The following is a 22,044-nucleotide window of genomic DNA, read 5'->3' as shown; positions in this document are numbered from 1 at the left end:
GTATTTATTTATTTTACATGGTGTTAATAATTTAAAAATATATTCAATTGTATTTAATATTTTAATGTATTGAATAATATACCACTTACATAATTATTATTGTGTGTTGCATACACTATTATATTATAATTTATTGTACTTTATATCATCAGAAAAATATATAAGTACTTGTGTGCTACTCAAAATGATATTACATTTTTTTTTTATTATTAACTTGAAGGTTATTTACTGGGTAAGAATTAAACTTGATTTTGTTTTTTTCATTTAAAAATTTAAAATGAATGGTCTTTTTTTATAAAATTATTCATTACATAAAGCAAAAATAATATTAATAAATTAAATACTAATATTGTCCAAGTTGTTCATATATCAAGAAAATCTTATAAGTAACAACATAACCGAAAGTGGTTTTGATGTAGGTAGGTAGTTGTTGTGATGACAGGAAAAAATAACTGTATAACCTAAGACACGATACACATGCAATATAATTTTTTATTATAAAGAAAACTTGATCAAAAATAAAATTTAAAAAAATGTAGTGGAAACTTTTAAAACAATTACAATTTAAATTGAGTGTCTATTATAAATTAATAATAATTCTAATATATATAGTAAAATGTTATAAATTGAATTATTTAAAAAATTATAAATGTTAATAGATTAATATTTGTTAATAAAATATTCAAGTCATAACTCTTATATCTTCAACCACATTATCGTGAAACTGTTATCTTCATTTTACAAAGTTAAATAAATCAAATGCCACTTAATAGAACTTTGTTTTTCTAATATCAAAATATTTGAAAAAAATCATTCACTAAATAATGTATAAGTGGGGTTTTATATAAAATACAATAGTTTGTATATTGAAGAAAAAAAAGTATGGTCATTTGACGAATCGTCTTATTTATAAGTACATAATTAAAGAAAACTAGTCTTAATATCTATATAAAGAAAATGTTATCTAAGTACCTACTTTGATATTAGATAATAGTAATATCAGTAAAACCATCATAATTATTTTATTACTATACAATGGATTTTTTTTTATAACCATCCAGTTATAATGTCCAAAAATATGTCTTAAAATATTTAAATAGAATCAATCAAGTACTACATATCTATTAACACATGATAATGAAATATAATTTTAATACATGTTTATTATTATTTAAAATTTACTCGATAATTTAAAATGAATAAATAAATAAAACATATATTTTAGTCGAAAAAAATATTTTTATAAATTGTTATCATAGAACATATCAGCATATAGTATATTGTTTAGTTAATATACTTAAATTTTTAATTAAATTTTATTATTCTATATGGTGGATTGATTTAAATTTATATAAAACAATTAATCGTTTTATTATCCAATAAAATATAAGTACAAATGACAATACTACAGATATAATTCTGTTCTAACAATCAACTTATTTTCATTTTTGATGGGTATCTCGTAGATGGGTCATGGACAATATTTTGTTTAAAAATTATGTTATCAGTGAAAATTAGGTGGCTATGATGGGGGCATCTATAATTTATCCTTGCTTCTTTAATATTTGTTTGTAAATTAAAATATACATGCTATGAAATATCATAACTATTTTATAGCTTTTAAATATAAAATTATAGTATATACTTATACTCGTATTCACAAACCATGATCATATAGTACTTAATTAATAAAATCTATATCTAATTATTCGAAATAAATACATGACCGTACATAAATCACTTTTTTTATTGCAACGTAATGCAACCAACGTTTAGGTAAACTGATCCGAAGTGTAATACGATCTGGGACAAATAATTTTTTCAATGACTGATGTATAAAATATATACAAAGTAATAAAAAAAAAAAATGTAGATGAATGTTAAGTTTATTCTATCCTGTACATGTATAATATAATTTAAAATTAAGAAAACAATCAAAACAATAATTATATGTTCCACAAATATATAGCACGTTTAATTCTAAATATATTCTTAAAGAAAATAATTTTATTATTGTTATCTTATGAAATACTGGAAATGGAAAAAAGTTGTTTGACTTACTTCATGGCCCAAAGAGCCGGTTTACCATGTGATACCTTATTTTTTACTTTATAGTCATATCATCGTTTGATCGTTATGTGAAAGTTTCGTGTTTAGTACAATATAATATTATATAGTAGGTAGCATAATGTAATAGAACTTTATCAATTATTTGCTTTAAAAAAAGATATTTATATTATAATGAAAATATTGTTTAATTCTTAAAAATGATTGTTTAAAGCAAGTAATTCGAACATAATAATAGGCACCTACCTACATTTAAGATAATAAGCCGACATGTGGTGACCTGTAAACCTTATCGGTTTGGTGACCGACAGTCTTCATAATTTTAGTAAAAAAGTTATTTTGAATCATAGAATTATGTTTAAGAAATATATTTCTATAGGAATTGTTTTAAAATGTTTTATGCACAAGAATGTAAATACACTATAACGGTGATCTTTAACGTTATGAAGTAATATCATGAAACTAACCAAAACAAATTTAATCTAAATTTAAGATTTTTAGATTATCTTCCATTCGTTTGACAAAATAGATACCTATAGACTGAGTATAGTACCTAAATTTTACATGTTTTGGCGATTTTGTATAAATAGTTATTTTGTAAAAATATTAATAAAGTTAAAACGCTTTTTATGTATTTTATTTTATTTCTATTTCATGCGTATAAAATTCTTTAGAGCGAAGACAATAAAAATAATAACGAATTGTTAAACGCTAAAATTTGTCTGCTATACACCTTAATGTATGTCATTATATATTATACGAATACAGAGTAATAGACAATATGGAAACACAAAATTATTCCTGATATTTTCGGGTCAACTCTTTCATGTGATTATTTAATTTGGTAGGTAATCTACAAGTTGTAAACAAATCAAAACAACGTACGAGTTTAAATTTAAGTTAGTACACATAGTTTTTATTTTAAATTTAATTCATAATTTCATCATATTATGAATAATTCAGTATTACGTTGTAAGTAACCTGTAAAAAAACTGCAGATTTTAATAAAAGGAGATTTTTTTTTTTTTTGTTTCAAAGTATCTTATTACGTTCAAAATTATTACAAAAATATACTAAACTAATTTTGTTTTCACATTTATATATCACAGAACATATCATAATATATTATTTTATATTTTCATTTAATTTATTTCAAGCGCCTACAAGATGTACGAATTAATGATGTAAATCAAGATGATTGTTATTGATATATTTTTTACAATAAGTATACATAATAAATCTGTAAATAAACTTTCCCATTCATAATAACACTATGATTTGTTTACATACAGTGCTTACTGTTTGTTCTATTTAATAACGAACCAAAATGAGACTCAAGATTAAGTAGGTAATTTCTTCATATATTACTAGTTTGAAATTTTAGAATGAGTATTCCATGGATGTGTACTTTTATTTTATTATCAATTAAGAAATTTAATGAAAAGTTTAAATTTAAATTTATACTTTTTTTTTTTTTAAATTATAATGTTTAGTTGCTTAAATGATTTCAAAGATGATATATATATTTTTTTTAGAGTATTTATTTTAATAACCGTATAAAATCGGTTTATTCTGTTAAACCTAGATGACCGTGAGTTTTCGTTGTAAACCTCGAAATCATTGTACAAGATTTAAAAATTTGCATCATTACCGTTGAAGATATGATATTGTTACATTTATAGCTTGGATTAATATAGCTCACACAAAAAGTAATTATTTACAGGTAGTTGATTAAAAAAATACCATGATTTATTTTTAAGAAATCAAAAGTTGGCAGATTTATGATCGTGATGTAGTATATTATATTTTCTTTAATACATAGTTATACATTGAATTAAATAGAGTTATAAAAAAAAAAAAAATAGCTCCTCTCAACATATCATAGAGTGGTTTAATCGATGATAAAAATCAAATTAATTATTGAATATATTTAATTAACAATAAATCCTTGAAGAGGTATACTTAAGTATTTTTATTTATTACCTATAGTATAACAAACATTGTAGTCAATTGGTTCGTTTGTTATCTATAGGAACATACTTAATAATATTACATTAAAAATAAATTGGTAAAAAAATTTTATGAATACAATCCACAAGATGAATGCATAAATAATATCGTTGCGGTTAATAAACGAAACAAGTCGCAAAAATATATCTATGCGAAATAATTTATTTTAGTTATTTTATTTGATAACAGCCTACAGCGATGTAAAATTATTAGTGACACGCAAGTATGTAGGTACTTAATAGATTGATTATATAATTCTGTACTGATTGCTTTATATGATTTACTTTACAACTATATATCTATATTAAATTAACTTGTAATATAATTTTATCACATATTATAATAATTTATATAGTTAAAAAAAATATATATATTATATAGTGTGAGTGAAGTAAATGTAATTATATTATTACTATGTCCTAATTATTTTAGAATGTACAAAATTCATATTAATAATTTATTATATTTTTGATTTGAAAAACCAAAATTTAAGCTCATTTTTAATATACAAACTTAATTTCAAGCCATTTAAATGATTAAACGTATTAATTAGTGAATAAATTGAATTTTATTGTTTTTAGTGGCTATTGCCTATTGCTAAATGTGTAAACATTTCAATGATTCATATTGATATTTTTGTAGAAAATATGTTGTGAAGTTATTATAAATTTAATGTTTTTATTTCATTCATTTTTATAACATTTTGCCAAAAAGTTCACCAATGAAAACAAAATACGTCAAATGTTATCTTATACGGTACGCGAATAAATAATAATAAAAAGAAAAAATAGACATAAAACATTTAAGCTACTATACTGCTATGATATAAAAACTCAAAGAATTAATTTGATCACTAAAAATCATTGATTATATGGCTTATATAAATATTCACTTTAAAATGCAAACGCAAAAATATACTGATAAAATTATATATAACTTATTTATTTTTGATTTTCAAGTAAATTATGTTTATTTGTCATAAATATATTATATTATTTTATTTTATTATTTAAGGCCGTCTTTTAGAACGATCAACAATTTTCATATTATATAGTATTGAGTTTGTTAATAATATGATTAAGTTAACTTTAAGAGATCATATTTTAATTTTTTCAATAGATATATTAAATCAAAAAAATAAAAATCATTATTTTTATGTTCAATAAATAATTTTGTTTCAAGTATATTCATTATAATTTAAGTATTTATTTTAATATTAGTTTTTACATTTTTTTTTTATTAGTATTTTAGCATTCAAAATTAATATTGATTATATCACGCATTTATGCAATCAGGTCTCTAGCTTATACGGATAACTCTAAACACATATAAAACATACAAAAATGTTTGGATAATTAACATTTTTATTTTTATATATGTACAAATACGATATATTGTACATTATTTTATTTTGTATTGGAAATAACATTATACTATTTTAAAACTCTGCGTAACTTATAAACTGAAATAAGAGAAATTAAATTAAACCGATCAAATGTTTAAAAAGGGTAAAATTAGGTAAGAAACTTAAAGTTTTTTTTATTATTTTTTTATTTGTTATTATTTTAAAATTTTTTTAAGAACATAAGATCTTAAGCTATAAATATTATTTAATACTTATTGAGAAAAAAAAATATATATTTTACTATTAATTATTTAATAAGATTTTTTTTTTTTTTATTATGAGGAATCTAAAAATTAAAGAAAAAATTTTAAATGAAATAATTTTTTTGAAAAGTGCAAAAATATTAATAATATTTAATACAATACGAGTCACGCAAATCGTTTAATTTAAATTGGTATTAAATTGAAAGTGATGGTAATAGTGGTTATTTCTAAAAAACATAAGTATAAAATAATTATTTACTCGAAAAGACTATTTAGTTAACTGTCATTCAAAAAATTAAAAACCTAAAAAAATATATCATCATAAAAATACAATGACTTTCCATAAATGTTATTGTGTTTAATACTTGCGTTTATCTATGAAAAATATTTCTAAGAATATTAGTATTTTCATGAAAAAGATGGATTTTATTTAAAATATTTAAATTGTACGGACACTGTTGCAATTAACTCAAATATATTATGATTGGTAATCCTTATTCAGTTGTTATAACGTCGAAAATTTGAATTTTATAATGGTTAATGATATAAATAGGTATACAACAGATATTATGTAATCAAAATTATACACGGTCAATGTATATTAATAACATAAATATTTTTATGTATTGTATGAAAATGTAAATCGCATGGTTTAAGATTTTCAATTAAGTATAAACATATATAACGGGGAAATAATTTAAATTATTATAAACAGAGCTGTGATTTAATGCACTAAGAGATTTAAAATACGTAAAGTTTTAGTGAAAAAAAAATTAATTGTCTCAATAAATGAGTTTATAAAAAGAAGAAAATGAAATAGTAATTCACAAAATCAGTGTAAAAAGTTTTAACAATAAGAAATTATTAAAAATAATAATAATAAAAAAAAAAAACTAAGATGTAGGCTATTATACCTATTCTGATTTCTGAAATATTTATTAATAGTTGATTAGTAATGTTACAATAATTACATATAGTGTCGTATCAATGAATATATTTGAATGTAAATTTTAAAATGTTGTTCTTTTATACATTTCTACCCAGCATAAATGTTATTCCTAGGCTATTTACTGAAATGGTACTACTTAATTTTATTCACCTTCCACGGTTTCACTCAAAAAAATTGGTATGTTCATCGCTCTAATGTATAGTTGATGTTGGATGTAAGGAAATAAATATATTTTCACTAAGGTATTTCAAACTAACTTTTTAAAGTAACTTAAAAAATGGTTTTAAGGATAATCAATTTTCTATATTGATTCATAAGTATGTCATAGTGTTTAGAAAATTATTTGGATCTCGCGAAAACATTTTTTAATACGTCACTGATATGCATTAGATACATTATGTAATAAACATGATATTATTATCAAAATCATAGAAATAATAATAACTATATCAACATTGTAACACACTTTCCAATACAAAAAATATGCACATATTATGATGCATAATCTTCAATAATTAATAAATCTTTCTAAAAACTATTTATACTAAAATACTTTTGTTTAGTTTCAACTTAAATAAATTACCACCTCTAAAAATTGTTCATTAGAGTAATAATTCTCTTTTAATTACTCCTTCTTAGCATATTTTATTTAAATAAAAAATGTACTATTAAATTTAGAATTCTGAAAAATATGTTTTCATATTTTATATTATTAATAAGAAAATGTATGACTAAAATGAAGAGTTTAGAATTAGTTTGTTTTTTACTCTACATAATATAATTAAATATTTCAAATAAAATCACCCTTCTAATAAAAGATAGAAATTAATTGCTTAATCATACTCTCACTCACTTCCTGAGTTTATCGTCTATACTTTATAGGATAATAACATAGGTACATATAGCTTTATTATTATGTTAAATGTTAATGCAACAAATATTTAATTTATAAACCGAATATTTGCTCTGCTATATAGAATATTAAATTTCGAATATAGTAACTTTTAACTACATTGTTATGATCAATGGACCGTATAATAGCTTTGAGAATTTCTTTGTACATAGACGATAGTAAACATCTCTATGTAGGTATAATATCAAAAGTCTCAAAACCTTGCTGAAATTAATGTTATTTGAATTTAAACAAAATAACTAAAACCGTTTGTAAATACTAAAAAGTTATTTTTTGATAGGTACCTAAGTATTTAATTTTGTCAAAATTTGAACTTCGAATATCTATAAAAAAAAATTGTGTTTATGAATTCAATTTAAAAATATTATCTAGTTTAATAAAAGAGAAAATATTTTATAGTTATACGTATAATGTCTAAAAATTTATAAATATATATTATATATTTATATAATATTATATAAATGAATATTTAATTGTTTGTCCTTATAGACTGAACAATTACTGGACTGTTTTTAAAAGTTATATCAACATATTTTTTAAGACATGAAAGTTGCTTATAACATTTTTTTTTTTCAACTCTTTATACTTAATCTCACGCTTGAATTTAATTTTGGCTCACAAAAATTGAATATTGTTTATTTATGGTAGTTATTATTGACTACTGATTAAATTACTATTATTAAAATTATTAAAAATATACCAATATTTAAGTACGATATATAATTTATCCTGCATAAAATGAAAAATGTTGTACATTAAAAAAAATACTGATTACTGATTATCATACAACATTTTTGTTCTGAATTTTAGAAATAGAGTAGACAATTTATTATGCAGTTAAATTTGTGAATTTAGCATAATAAGATATACAGCTAAAAAATAATATATATCAAATATAGTTAAGATGAGTTTAAAATATATATGATACTTGAATTTATAACGTATAGATGTAAATAATTTGATTCAACAATAATTATAATGAAGTTTATAATATTGCATATATTGTGTTGAGTTGATTGATTAAAATATATTAAAATTAAATGAGGATATAATATTATAACATGCCGATAATAAGTATTTTAGTCGGTGTTTTGAGAACTTTAGTAAACTAATATTCAAAAGAAATTTTTTTTTTTGTATAAAATGGTATTTTTATTTGAAATAAACTAAAATGTCAGTACGTGTCCAACTCCCGACAGTGAAGCACGTGTGTTAATTCATTGATCGCGTGTGCGCCTTTATCAGCTCCCGATAGCATTGTGCAATTAAGACGATCATCGACGCTCGGCGTACAGGTAATATGTTCCTTATCGTTATTGTATAATATCATTAGCAAAATAAAGTATAATGAATAACAATAGACGGCCAGGCTATATGCCGACATCGTCTCAACGGGCCAAACCTCTAAGTGGAATTACAGCCCAAAATGTTAAAACAAACCTCAACTCAAAAACAATCACTACCAAATCAACCACCCCACCAAATAAAAACCTCGATACAGGCGGATCACGCACTCCCGTCACGGGGCGTGATAAAGCAAACGTTATGTACGATACAACAACTAACACCGATAACAACGAAATATCGGACGGCGAAAAGTCAGATTACACCACACACATAAATAAAACCGTAATTAATAGTCCCACACTATCTGAAATATCAACAGTCATATCTAATAGAACACTAAACTATGCTAACGCAACAGCTAAAGAAAGTAACCCTCAAAGAGACCAAGCCATTTTGTTTAATTCCATCGAAGGAATACCACAAATAGAGTATATAAAAGCAATCGGCCAAATAGTAACTCCAAAGAACATCCTGTTCGTATCTAGAATTTCTAACAACCGTTTTTGTATATTTCTTAACAACAAACATACTGTGGACTCGCTCATTGAAATAACCAAGTCTATCACAATCAATGGAAACGAAATTCAACTACGAAGACTTATAAACCCATCCAAAAGAATAGTGATCTCCAACGTTTGTCCATCCATTCCAAATGAAAAAATCCTCTCTGCACTACAGAGTATCAATATAATACCAATATCCCAGATTAATTACCTTAGAGCCGGGGTAAACATGGCAGGATATGAACATGTTTTAAGTTTCCGGAGACAAATGTACATAAATGACAATGATGTTAATAAACTCCCTGGGTCCCTATTAATCACTCACAATGAAACTCAGTTTAGGTTATTTTTTACTGACGATAAAATAACATGCTTTACATGCAAAACGTCGGGTCACACCACTCTTTCATGTAAAAAACACATCAACAACACTGAAGACAATTTAAGCACAAACCAAAATACTAACAAAACCAATTGGACAAACAACACAAACGCACCAGCTAAGTTGACTGAAGACATCCCTCCCCCTTCAAGCCCTCATTCCGACGAAAGTCCAATGAGTCCCGGGTTGGAAAATATCAAAATAATGGAAGAAAGAACCCCAAACCTTAAACGACCGGCATCTTTCACAACATCATCCTCAAATCCACCTAGCCCCAGAAATGATACAAGCCAAGACAACTTTGCATCACTAAAACCACCAAAAAAAGTGATAATAGTAGAAAATAAATCAGATCCAAAACAGCCTACAAATACCCCAGAAAACAGGTCACGATCCACTTCAAGAAACAGATTTTCAGAACATTTGGATACACACCTGGAACCTATTAAACACCTCTTTGAAGATAAAACAAAATTTAACATATCATTCGACCAATTCACTTACATCATAGAAAACATCCTTAAACAAGACAATCCATTAAATGCTATAAAAGAATATGGTATCGATGGAGATGAAATAATTTCGATAATCGAAACTACTAGGCCATACCTCACCACGAAAATAGCTAAAAATAATTACACTCGCATCGCAAACAAAATGTTTAGAGCGCTCGATACCCAAAACATAACAGAGCCGATCCAATCGGACTCAAATGAAAACTAATGATAAACACTAACTTACAAAAAACAACCGTAACCCGAAAATCATACAAAACCCATATAAGCTATTTTATTTTTTCTAAGATGTTCACACTACTCCAATGGAACCTTAATGGTTTTTTTAAAAAACTCGATGAACTAAAAATTATTATCACTGAAACCCAACCAGAAATAATATGTCTACAAGAAACAAACTTTAAATACAACACCCCAGGAAAATTACCAAACTACACTGGATATAGTAAATACCGAACCACCGGGGCTAGAGCAAGTGGAGGTGTAACAATTTACGTAAAATCCGAATATCCCTGTAAAATTATCAATATAAATACGCACCTCGAAGCCACAGCAGTAACAGTCAAGTTAAGTCAGCTAGAAGTAAACGTGTGCAACATGTATATTCCTAACCAACAAGATTTCACACAAAACGACATAGAAAATATTCTAAACCAAATACCTTCACCCTTCATTATCACCGGAGACTTTAATAGTCACCACACCTCATGGGGATCCATGAGTACCGACAGGAGAGGAAAAGAATTTTACAAATCAGTGGATAATGATAATATAGTAATTTTGAATAACAACGAACCCACTCACATAAACATAGCAAACGGTCTAATGTCCAACATCGATTTATCACTCTCCAACTCAGCGCTAGCACAAAGACTTAAATGGAACGTATACAAAAACATTACTAGCAGTGACCATTTTCCCATCATCATTAAATACCTATCACGGACCAACGACTCCACCACGGGTGAAAGGTGGAACTTAAAAAACCCCAATTGGTCACTATACTCAGAACTATTGGAAGAGGAAATTAAAAATATAAAAGACGTCGAAACAGTAGACATCAATACACTAGTAACTACGTTTACCAACTCGATCAAACAAACAGCAAATCTAACAATAGGCAAATCAACCACCAATAACAGGAAGCCCAAAGTACCCTGGTGGAACCAGAAAATAAAATCCGCAATTGAAGATAAATATAAGGCATTAAAACAATTCAAACTCTCCAAAACCCAAGAAGACCTCATAGAACTAAAAAAACATAGAGCAAGAACCAGATATTTGATAAAAACCAGCAAAAAGACATCTTGGGAAAATTTTACATACAGCATAAATGAAAAAACCGACACGAAAATAGTATGGAATAAAATCCAATCCCTTAAAGGACTAAATAGAAATCGAAAAATCAATCTGATTAATACGAACACCGACGAACTAATTAACGAAGAACTAGTAGCAAATCAATTGGGGGAATATTTCTCTCAAAATAGCAGTAATGCCAATTATACGACACAATTTCAAACTTACAAACACGAACGAGAAAAAGAAACTATTCCTAACACTTTAGATCAAAACCAAATAGACCAAATCCAATTAAACCTACCAATCACTATGGAAGAAATTATATTCACTCTAACAAAATGCAAAAGTCATAGCCCCGGCCCTGATAACATACCGTACATTTTTATACAAAATTTCGGGCCAAACGCCCTAAAATTAACTTTAACGTTATTCAACCGAATCTTCACTGAAGGCTTTTGGCCAAGTACATGGAAAAATGGTACGGTAATACCAATTCCAAAACCTGAAAAAGATAAGTTTAAGTCCGATGGATACAGACCAATAACGCTCTTAAACACCTTGTGTAAAATGTTGGAAAAAGTCATTAACTATAGACTTACTTGGATACTAGAAAAACATAAATACTTATCCAAACATCAGTACGGCTTTAGAAAAAACAAAAGCACAATCGATAACCTAACTCAAATCAACCATGAAATAAACCAGACTTTTAAAAATAAACAGATAATGGGGCTAGTCAACCTCGACATCTCAAAAGCATACGACTGTACATGGAGACACAACATCATAGTCAAACTAAATCAAATACTATGCCAAGGAAAGACACTCGATTTAATAACCGACTTCTTAAAAGATCGCACATTCAAGGTTAAAGCAAACGGTCATTTATCCAAAGAATTTACCCAAGAAAACGGAGTACCACAGGGTTCAGCATTATCTGTTACTCTATTTCTCTTAGCCATAGACGATATAACCCAAAGCTGTTCGCTACCCACAAAATGCAATCTATTTGCCGACGATTTTAGTTATTCATGTCGCAGCAGCAATATAAGCTCAGTACGAAATCACCTCCAAACAACCACTGATAATTTAGTTGAATGGGCAAGAAACACAGGTTTTAACTTCGCACCAACAAAATCAAACCTCATAATATTCACTAAAAAGAAAAAAGTTGGTGAACTTTTAATTACACTCAACAACAAACAAATCCCCATTAAAAAATCAGTCAAAATACTAGGTATCTTCTTCGACTGCCGACATACATGGACAACACATATAAACTATCTTAAATCTTCAACTAGTCAATCATTAAATATTCTAAAAATACTTTCACACACATCCTGGGGAGGAGAATCCAGAACACTAATTAAAATCCACAAATCAATTATCCAATCGAAAATACACTATGGCTCAAATATATACAAATCGGCATCACAATCCATTCTTAAAAAAATAGACAGCACCAACAACACCGGGCTCAGGCTAGCAATAGGCGCATTCCGCAGTAGCCCAATCTATAGTATCTATAATACAGCCGGCGAACCCATACCCGAGATTAAAAGAAAAGACCTATCACTTAAATACATAACTAGATACTATAGATCAAACAATATTAACCCCCCACTTGAAGACAGCGAATCATATGATCAATTAGAAAAATACGGCATTGACTTCAAGCAACTAATTGTAAGAGATCAACCGACCACACCTCCGTGGACTTCTCCATACGAAATAAATACTGACCTCAGTGCATTCTTAAAAACACAGACATCCCCAGAAATGTTCAAAAGATACTTCCTTAATATAATAGAAAATTATAAAGAATATCAAGAAGTATACACCGACGCGTCCAAAACACAGGACCAAGTAGGAATCTCAATAATACTCAAACGCAAAAACATATTAATGAAGTTACCTAACACATGCTCTATATACACGGCCGAGGCCATAGCGATACTAGAGGCGATCAAATTAGTTATAGACGATGAACATTCCAAGCATATAATACTCAGTGATTCCTTGAGTACACTCAACAGTATAAAAAACCAGTTCAATCCCGGAGACATCGCTATAAAAATACTAAACAATCTAAATGAAGCCCTATCCAAAAATAAACAAATAATTCTCATGTGGGTCCCCGGGCACTCTGGCATCGAAGGAAACGAATCAGCCGATAAACAGGCCAAGATCGCTGCCACCAATCCAAAAATAGCAATTATAGGAGGTCCTTCTTACAACGACCTCAAAAGGCACATAGATCACATAACTAATACCAAATGGCTCAATACGTGGAAACAACAGAACACCAAACTCAACACTATAAAAAGATGCACCAACAGGTGGATTAACAATTCTTTAAAAAGAAAAGAAGAATCGGTTCTAAACCGATTGAGAATTGGACACACACGACTTACGCACGGGTACCTAATGGCAAGGGAAGAACCACCCTCGTGTGAAGTCTGTGGTGTCCAATTAACTGTGAAACACATCATAACCGAATGCCTAAAATTCCAACGCGATCGTCAAATCATCGGATTAGATTCATCACTGGACACCGCACTGGGACCCAACACTGAAGAAAACTCTAAGTTAATAAAATTCCTGAAATCGACAGGCCTTTACAATTTAATATAATAATATTTAACCCCACTGTACACTATGTAACCTCACCTATTATGTAATTTCAATATCAATACTTAATTTATATATAAGAATACCTAAAAACTGTAAATAACTATTGTATATTGCATATTTGTAGCTAATGACCATAGTTGTCGGGCTTTTTATTGGATCAATAAAAAAAAAAACTAAAATGTACACAATATATATAGTAAATTTTTAAATTGAAAATTGATGTTAAATCATCTGAAAAAAGCTTGTATCCAATATCAAAAAGAACTTCACCATTTAAAACACCAAATACTTATAAAACTATATAATAAATAAATAAGTACTCCAAAAATTGTGAAAATATAAACAGTGTGCTTTGTACTTTTATGGTATAATTTAAAAATTAAATACCTAGATAAAATAGTTTCAAAGAAATATAGATTACTGATATCAATCACGTATCATCAGATTAAAAATTAAATTCAACAAAATAATTGAAAAAGATAAATAATTTAAGAATATAAAATATAATTTAAAAAAATATAATTATAGATAACGCATGATTGGACGTGAATAAAGATGAAAAAAACATAATTGTAAACATAAAAATGATAGTACAGATATGCAATTCAATTATAATCTAGATAGTAGATACGTAAAATATTCTTTGATGAAAGTGAATATTTCTCTTGGCAATATTTTAGTGAATAAAGTTTTTTTGAACTGCCTGTCCGAAAAAAAATGTTGGCTTGATTAGTATTTAAACTTTTAGTTATAGCATGAAAACAAAAACGTCTTACTGATGTAAATAATATAATCAAGGTTAAATAAATTTGATAATTATTGTATAGTTTTCAAAGTTTTTTTATAGATTTGATTTGATGATCACTATGTATTTCTGAGATTAGAATGTATTTTAGACAAGGCGATTAGGTTAGGTTAGGTTCTTATATCTTATAAATAAACTTAGAAAAAAAAACATAAAATCGTATCGTAATTTCTTCTTTGAAATACACATTTTTTTTTAGGTCACAGTACATACATTTATGGTGTAGATAGTATAAAAATGATATTATTTTATAATTTTCCAATGTAGTATATTTAAAACAATACACTGTTATAAATTTAAAAAATATTTTTGATAAATTTCTTAAAACGTTTAAAAAAATAAAAAATAAATAGCGTTTTGAATGAATAAAACGTTTGTTTTGCATTATTATAAAAAAAAAACTGTTTTTTCCAACCCTACGTCCAATACCATACTTTCCCGTAAACGGTATTCGCGGGCAAAACCCGAATAATTGTATAATTGTTTCCCAGTAGGTAATAAAAGTATAAAGGTAGTATGAAATGTTTGATTATTATATGCTAACGTGTATAATAAATTCGTTATAAATTTAAATAAAAAATATTAACTACATTTATAAGACCAAACATTTAAATCAAATTAATGTATTAATGTACAGTATTATTACTACTGCCCATCGAATGAAGGTTTATTTTATTTATGAACAAGCGTTTTCGACCAACGTAAACAGACATCAATAATAATTATTACAGCCGTTAGGTTAATGGCCCGAACAGGTAAATCGTAATGTTAAACAATTTTATTGATTCTTATTAGACGATTTATAGTATAAGATCGCCGCATATAGCATAACAGTAGGTACTCACGGCTAAGGTATATCATTCATTGAAGCAGAGCAAAAACGAAGTTATAGGTAGGTACACGTCGGCTAGACTTACGACAACCGAACGATGGTCCGTACGACTCTCGCGTGCGAATCATACTGTATACGAAATACATGAACGGCGGCGCTCAAGCTCGACTGCAGCACAAGCGGTCGGTCGGTGACCATAGTAGCCGTTGCCGACGCCGGAGACCACGTGTGCGAATCGGACAGATAGGAGGAGACAGTTAACATCATCTTTATTATAATAAACGGTCGGAGTTGTTGTGGCGGTCCGCGGAGTGTGTTCGAAAATAATATTTGTTTTGAATAATTCTGGATCGACCTTGACCGGCGGACCGCTGTAGACAAGGTTATAGGGGAAACAAAATATAGATATTTGTGGTGGAAAATGTCTATAACAATATTGTTACCATAGTTTGATGAGCGATATTATGATTGTGTTCGAAAGTTTGCACGAGAAATCAAACGATCTGTGCGATTTAACTGTTTTGTTTTGTTTTTAATCAAGACTAAAACAAAAAATATTTTAATTTATTGTTAATGCAGATTGTCTGCAACCACATTAAAGGTATGTCAATTTTTTTTTTTTTTTTTAACTATATTATTAATTTACCTTTATTTTTCAAAAGTACGTAATTTAATCTTCGGTCACAATAATTATTTATAAATATATAAATTATAAATTGTACAATTCGTACTGTGAAATCATATATTTATACGTAATTATGTACGTATTATATGACATGGTAATTAAAAAAAAATATTTATATAAGCACACATTTATTCAAATCAAACGAATAGTAACAATACTTATATTATTATTATTATTATTAGTCTTATAATAAAATAAATAATATAATTATTTCTTGTTTTACTTGACCTTAAATTTGCTGTAATAAAAACATCTTGAAAGTACAATATTTTTTATACCTACACGACGACGTGTTTGGTTTCAACATGAAATTTTTGCATTATGATCATTCATACATTTGTTCGCTGTACACGTTATGTGAGCTTATTTCGATATCTAAATAAAATTGATGCCCGTACTTATGAAATAATACTATAATAGTATAATATATTGACACCTTGAACTCTATTATACTTACTCTTCGCAGAAATAAAAAATGAAATGTCACTGAAAAACCAATTGAGCTATTCTTTATAGATTATCTTTATAAGTTAGCTGATAAAAAATAAGTACCAATAATAACCGAAGACCTACGCTCCATGTTACAGTGTGAAAAGTAATTAAACTGATGGTTTGCTACGTCATTGTTGATGTGTAAGACATAGATGTTTGCCATAATTTTTTTTTCTCAATTAGAATCAAAGTGAATTATCCTAGTGCATTCAGTACTAAATGACGATTTTATAACTATACGTGTTTGATCTCGTGTAAAAGAAAGTTTTATTGAGCACGTATACAATTATATGTGTTACGCACTTCTGACAACTTATACTATGATGAATACAAATAGAAAAGTATAAACAATACTTTAAAACACCATGTACGTATATAGTGTTGATGGATATATTATGCTAGAAATACATGATTATTAATAATAGCATAATATTTTCTAAGATTATTTTACATCAAACAATTTCAATGACTGTGTATATTATATTGTTAATAGTGTTTATTAGCAAATACTATGATGTTGACAAGATAAAAACCAGAGTAGAATTCTAGTGTGAAATTCAAGTCCTCTCAGTAATATTGGTATAAACCTATACGTTATTAATTATAATTGCACGCAGAATATACCTATTCAATGGAAATCACGGCATTGGACCAATAAACACAATTAATACAATATTATCTAGATTTAATTACCAAAATTTTCATTTTTAATCAAATTCATCTTTGAAAATGTTTGTCGACGTATTATATCATACGATGTAATTAAAATTAGTTTTGTTGATTGAGTATGTAAAATAATTAGATACATAGATAATTTTCAATTAAATATTTGCTATTGATTTTTTGGGTTCTCATATAACAAACGCTATTTATGTATTTCTAACAAGGTTAACTTATTGGTGTTGTAAATGCGAAAGGTTAAAAATAAAAATAACAGGGGGTCGTTAATCCAGGAAGTAAATCAAAATGTAAAAGAGGTTTTAATCTATACGAGCAACAGTAGAAGTTTTTTCTATATTCTTAACTAAAACTTAAACCAACGCGACATAAAGTAGACACCAATTCAAATAATTATATAATAATTAATTCTTAATAACTAACTAACTAAGAATTAAATTAATTTATTCTTCATGTAACTTTTCATGTAAAGTATATTAATGTACTTAAGAATCAGTTTACTTAGATTAAATTAATTATGATAAAACTAGTTATTAATTATTATATTATGTTTCTACTGACGTTTACTGTGCTCATTACTGTACTCTCTTGGTCTTTAGATAATTAATTTGATTTCTAATTCAGCCTTTTACACATGCTTATCACGTACGATAGGTAGTTGTATCTCTTGAAATAAAATAATTTTAAATTTTTGTCTTATTTTATGGTTGTTATTCATATCTAAATTCAAGAAAGAGTGAAATATTATAAAATTATGACAAATTTTAAAATAAAGTTAATTATAATTAATTTAATGTTGTTCTATATAATATTTAAAACTATTTACACATAATACGATGAGGTCGGACAACAGACTGTTAGTTTTAATAAAATTTTAAAATTATTTACTATTAAACCTTTGTTTTATTAAAACACAGTGTTTTCAAAACATCATATCAACAAGTTTTTTTTAATGTTTTTATTTAATCGATATACCTTTAAATTTAAGAAAAAATATTTGTTGAAAACATAATTTATCGTAACATTTATTGTTTTATTATTCATCTAGATGTAGTAAAGCATCAACTTTCATTTACAGAATAAACGTAATAAAATACAATTATGATAGAGTTTTTAAATTTTAAAATAGTGAAATTTAATGAAATAATTATTAATAATTGATTATTTTTTGTTGCTTAATCTTACTAGATGTTAAAATTGACGATGCACTGTATACGTATAATATCTGTGTTTGTTCTTGTAAAACAACGAAATATATTTACTATTATACCAACCTTAGCTTTAAATCTTCAATAGGTAATTATAAAGATTTAAATAATTAATGAACTTATGATAAGTGTTACATTAAATCAAAATGTACTTATTTTTATGTGAATTATCTATAGAAATATTATTATATTACATTTATATTTATATTAACTAAGATTATAGTACTATAATAAATTAATGAATGTGTAAAAGTGTAAAAATGACCAGTATTGATAGGATATCGTTTTTAAAAATAATTATTAAAATAATAACTACTATTTTTAACAAAATAGTACATATCTATACAAAATAGATACAAAATTACACGATTACTTACTAATTATAAGCTATAAGCGTATTTTATTAGCTTTAAAATATAAAAAAAAACCGATTCAAAAATACAATGCATGTTATTTGAGTATTTAATTAAATTTGATTTTAATTGAACAAACATGCATTTTGAAGTAAGCTTCTTAAAATCTAAAATATTTATATTTCCAGCCATTCCAGGGCATGTTTCAATTTGGGTGATTTCATATTTCTATTAATTAAAGGTATATTTCATGATTTATTATTTGACAAAAATGCATAGAAATATCCAATAATTATAATAAAATAAGGATAGAATTTCTGAATTAAATTAAATTAATCAACAGATATTTTGTACTTACATTGTTTGTATAATATTTAAATTGAAAATATTATTTTAATTCAAACAAATAGGCAGCTTACAAATAGCACATTTTATAAGCAACAAGACTTTTAGGTCCCCTTACATAATTTTTAATTCTAAGAAATTATTATTCATTATAATTTATGTAATTAATTAAAAATGTTAAATTTTCATTACTAAAACACATAAATATACGTTTGTTGGTATATCAATAATTATTTTAAATTTTAAGAAACAGTATTTTAGTAGATTTAATTCATTTAATTTCAAATTAACAATAAATAATGATATGAGTGGTAAGTAATTAATTAGTAGCGCAGCTTAAAAATCAATTCATTTGTAGTGGTGATTATCAAACAATCAAGTTATTAGAACGAGGACGTCCTCATCTTAGAATGGCGTTATAGTCAAGATAGTACTATGTTTAAACGTCAGTGTATTAAACCTGTTGACCTATGACTCGATTTTAAAACGCTTTTAGCTAAATTTTTAATGTTATTTTTGAATTTTGTAATTTTGTATTTAAATGTGGTTAGTTTTCTTGAATGTCATACAACATTTGTTTTATTTTGAAATACTTGCTGTTAATTTCCCTAAACGATTTTGTGCATATTTATTCCATATAAGTATATATGTATAATGTATAAAGGGTGCACAGTAAGTTTTTCTTACTATGCTAATTTTTCTGAATTTCAGATTTATTGATTATAATAGGGAACAGTATCAATAGGCTTTAATAAACTTATTGAAAGTTAGATAATAATTATTATTCTAATTAAGTTATTGTTTTTTCTCAATGTTACACAAAGATATTTAGTATTAGTTTTCGATAGATATATTTGTATATTGTTAAATTATACGATGGTGAAGTACAAATATGGTGTAGACTGACAAGATTCATTTATGCTAAGACTTTTTGAAGAATTCATACTATTGTATCACTATGATTATAAAATAATATTTAAATGATTTTGTAAATTGATTGTTATTACTTTTTGTAGCGAGTTCAGTGTAGATTATTGTATCATCAGTTAAATGGGCTTAATTATTATTTAAATTATGGATATGTAGACAAAATGTATTATTAATTACCATGATAAATTATATAAAATACAATTGTACATAACTAGATTAATAAAATAGGTATCATTAATTAATTAAAAACATGTTTAATTAACAATTTATTATTTATGGTAGATCAAATAATTAATTGAAAAATGCACGTTATATTATATTGAATATTTTATGTTTAAACTATTTTTCTAGCAGATATTAGCCATGTGGTATACTAAAAATAAATTTAATATAACAATAAAAGTCAATAAGGTATTTTGATTTTGAAAAAAAACAACAACGGTATTTCATTAATTTTATACATGAAAAATGAAAACAATAATAAGCAATAAATAAATATTATAAATTTATTATTACATTATATAATATATATCTATAATTTATATGTTATAGACTATATATAAAGTCACAACATGGTAATACGAGTATTTTATATAGTAATTACAATAACAATAAATGTCATAATTTAATACATAATAAAAAGTTATTATTATTATTATTATTTTTTTTTTTAGTTGCATTTTGTTCAAATTTTTAACAAATATTCAAAAAAAATATTTGTAGGAGGCTGTTTTTTTGTTATTCAATAAAAAATATTAATTTTATTAACAATTAATATGATTTGAAGTATAACTACAATTTTTTCATATTATTTAAAAAAAAAATATGCGAGTAAATATATTTTATTATTTGCAAGGGGCACAAGAAATAATAAAAATAATTTTATGTCAAATTAGCATTATCAAAAATTACCATACTCAACACATTATAATTTATTTTATACATAAACTGTCAAAGATTTAATAGATTTGGTTTAAACTTCAAAGTGACCAAAATATAAATTTTGGGTTCTTTGAACTTAGATAAGAATAGCATTTATAGAATGTTTTTAAAATTTGAAATGTTCATTAAAAAGAAATATTAGTCGATATTTTTAAATATGATTTGCGCAACCTTGTTTTAATTGTGTGGATGAATATAATATAATATTACGTATTTGTATACAATAATATAAATATATTTTCATAATTTATGGTATATGTTTTATCATCGTTAAAACTTTTAACCTTCTAACTTAATACTTAGAACAGAAAGCCTTTTAGAACTGTATAAAGTATTATTTTTGTATGTATAATGTTCGTTTATTGTCTAATAATATATTTTAAATAGCATTTACTTTTAAATAAATTAATAGGTACTTTTTAAATAATCACTACTTAACAAATTTAATGCAATAAAAATAACAACCTTTGATTATTGAAGGTTTAATTTAAAAGTAAATTATTTTATAAGTTAGTAATGTTTGCATTCTAAAATCTGGCCTGTG

The 22,044-nt window shown here is 25.7% G+C and overlaps 1 protein-coding gene across 4 annotated transcripts in view; it reads right to left on the bottom strand.

Annotated features, from left to right (window-relative positions):
* Positions 1–16,016, bottom strand: part of LOC112597750 (pyrokinin-1 receptor-like) — a 65,903-nt gene extending 49,887 nt beyond the window's left edge. For all 4 annotated transcript variants that reach the window (XM_025343936.1, XM_025343935.1, XM_025343937.1 and 1 more), the window contains exon 1: positions 15,881–16,016. The gene's annotated coding sequence lies outside the window, so the exon portion shown is untranslated. The remainder of the gene's footprint in view (positions 1–15,880) is intronic.
* Between the last annotated feature and the right edge of the window lie 6,028 nt (positions 16,017–22,044).

The sequence above is a fragment of the Melanaphis sacchari genome, unplaced genomic scaffold (genome assembly GCF_002803265.2).
Source record: "Melanaphis sacchari strain LSU unplaced genomic scaffold, SCAv2.0 Contig43_pilon_pilon, whole genome shotgun sequence".
Classification (NCBI taxonomy): domain Eukaryota; kingdom Metazoa; phylum Arthropoda; class Insecta; order Hemiptera; family Aphididae; genus Melanaphis; species Melanaphis sacchari.
The sequence above is the reverse complement of the archived record's forward strand: the minus strand, read 5'-3'. Positions and strand labels throughout refer to the sequence as shown.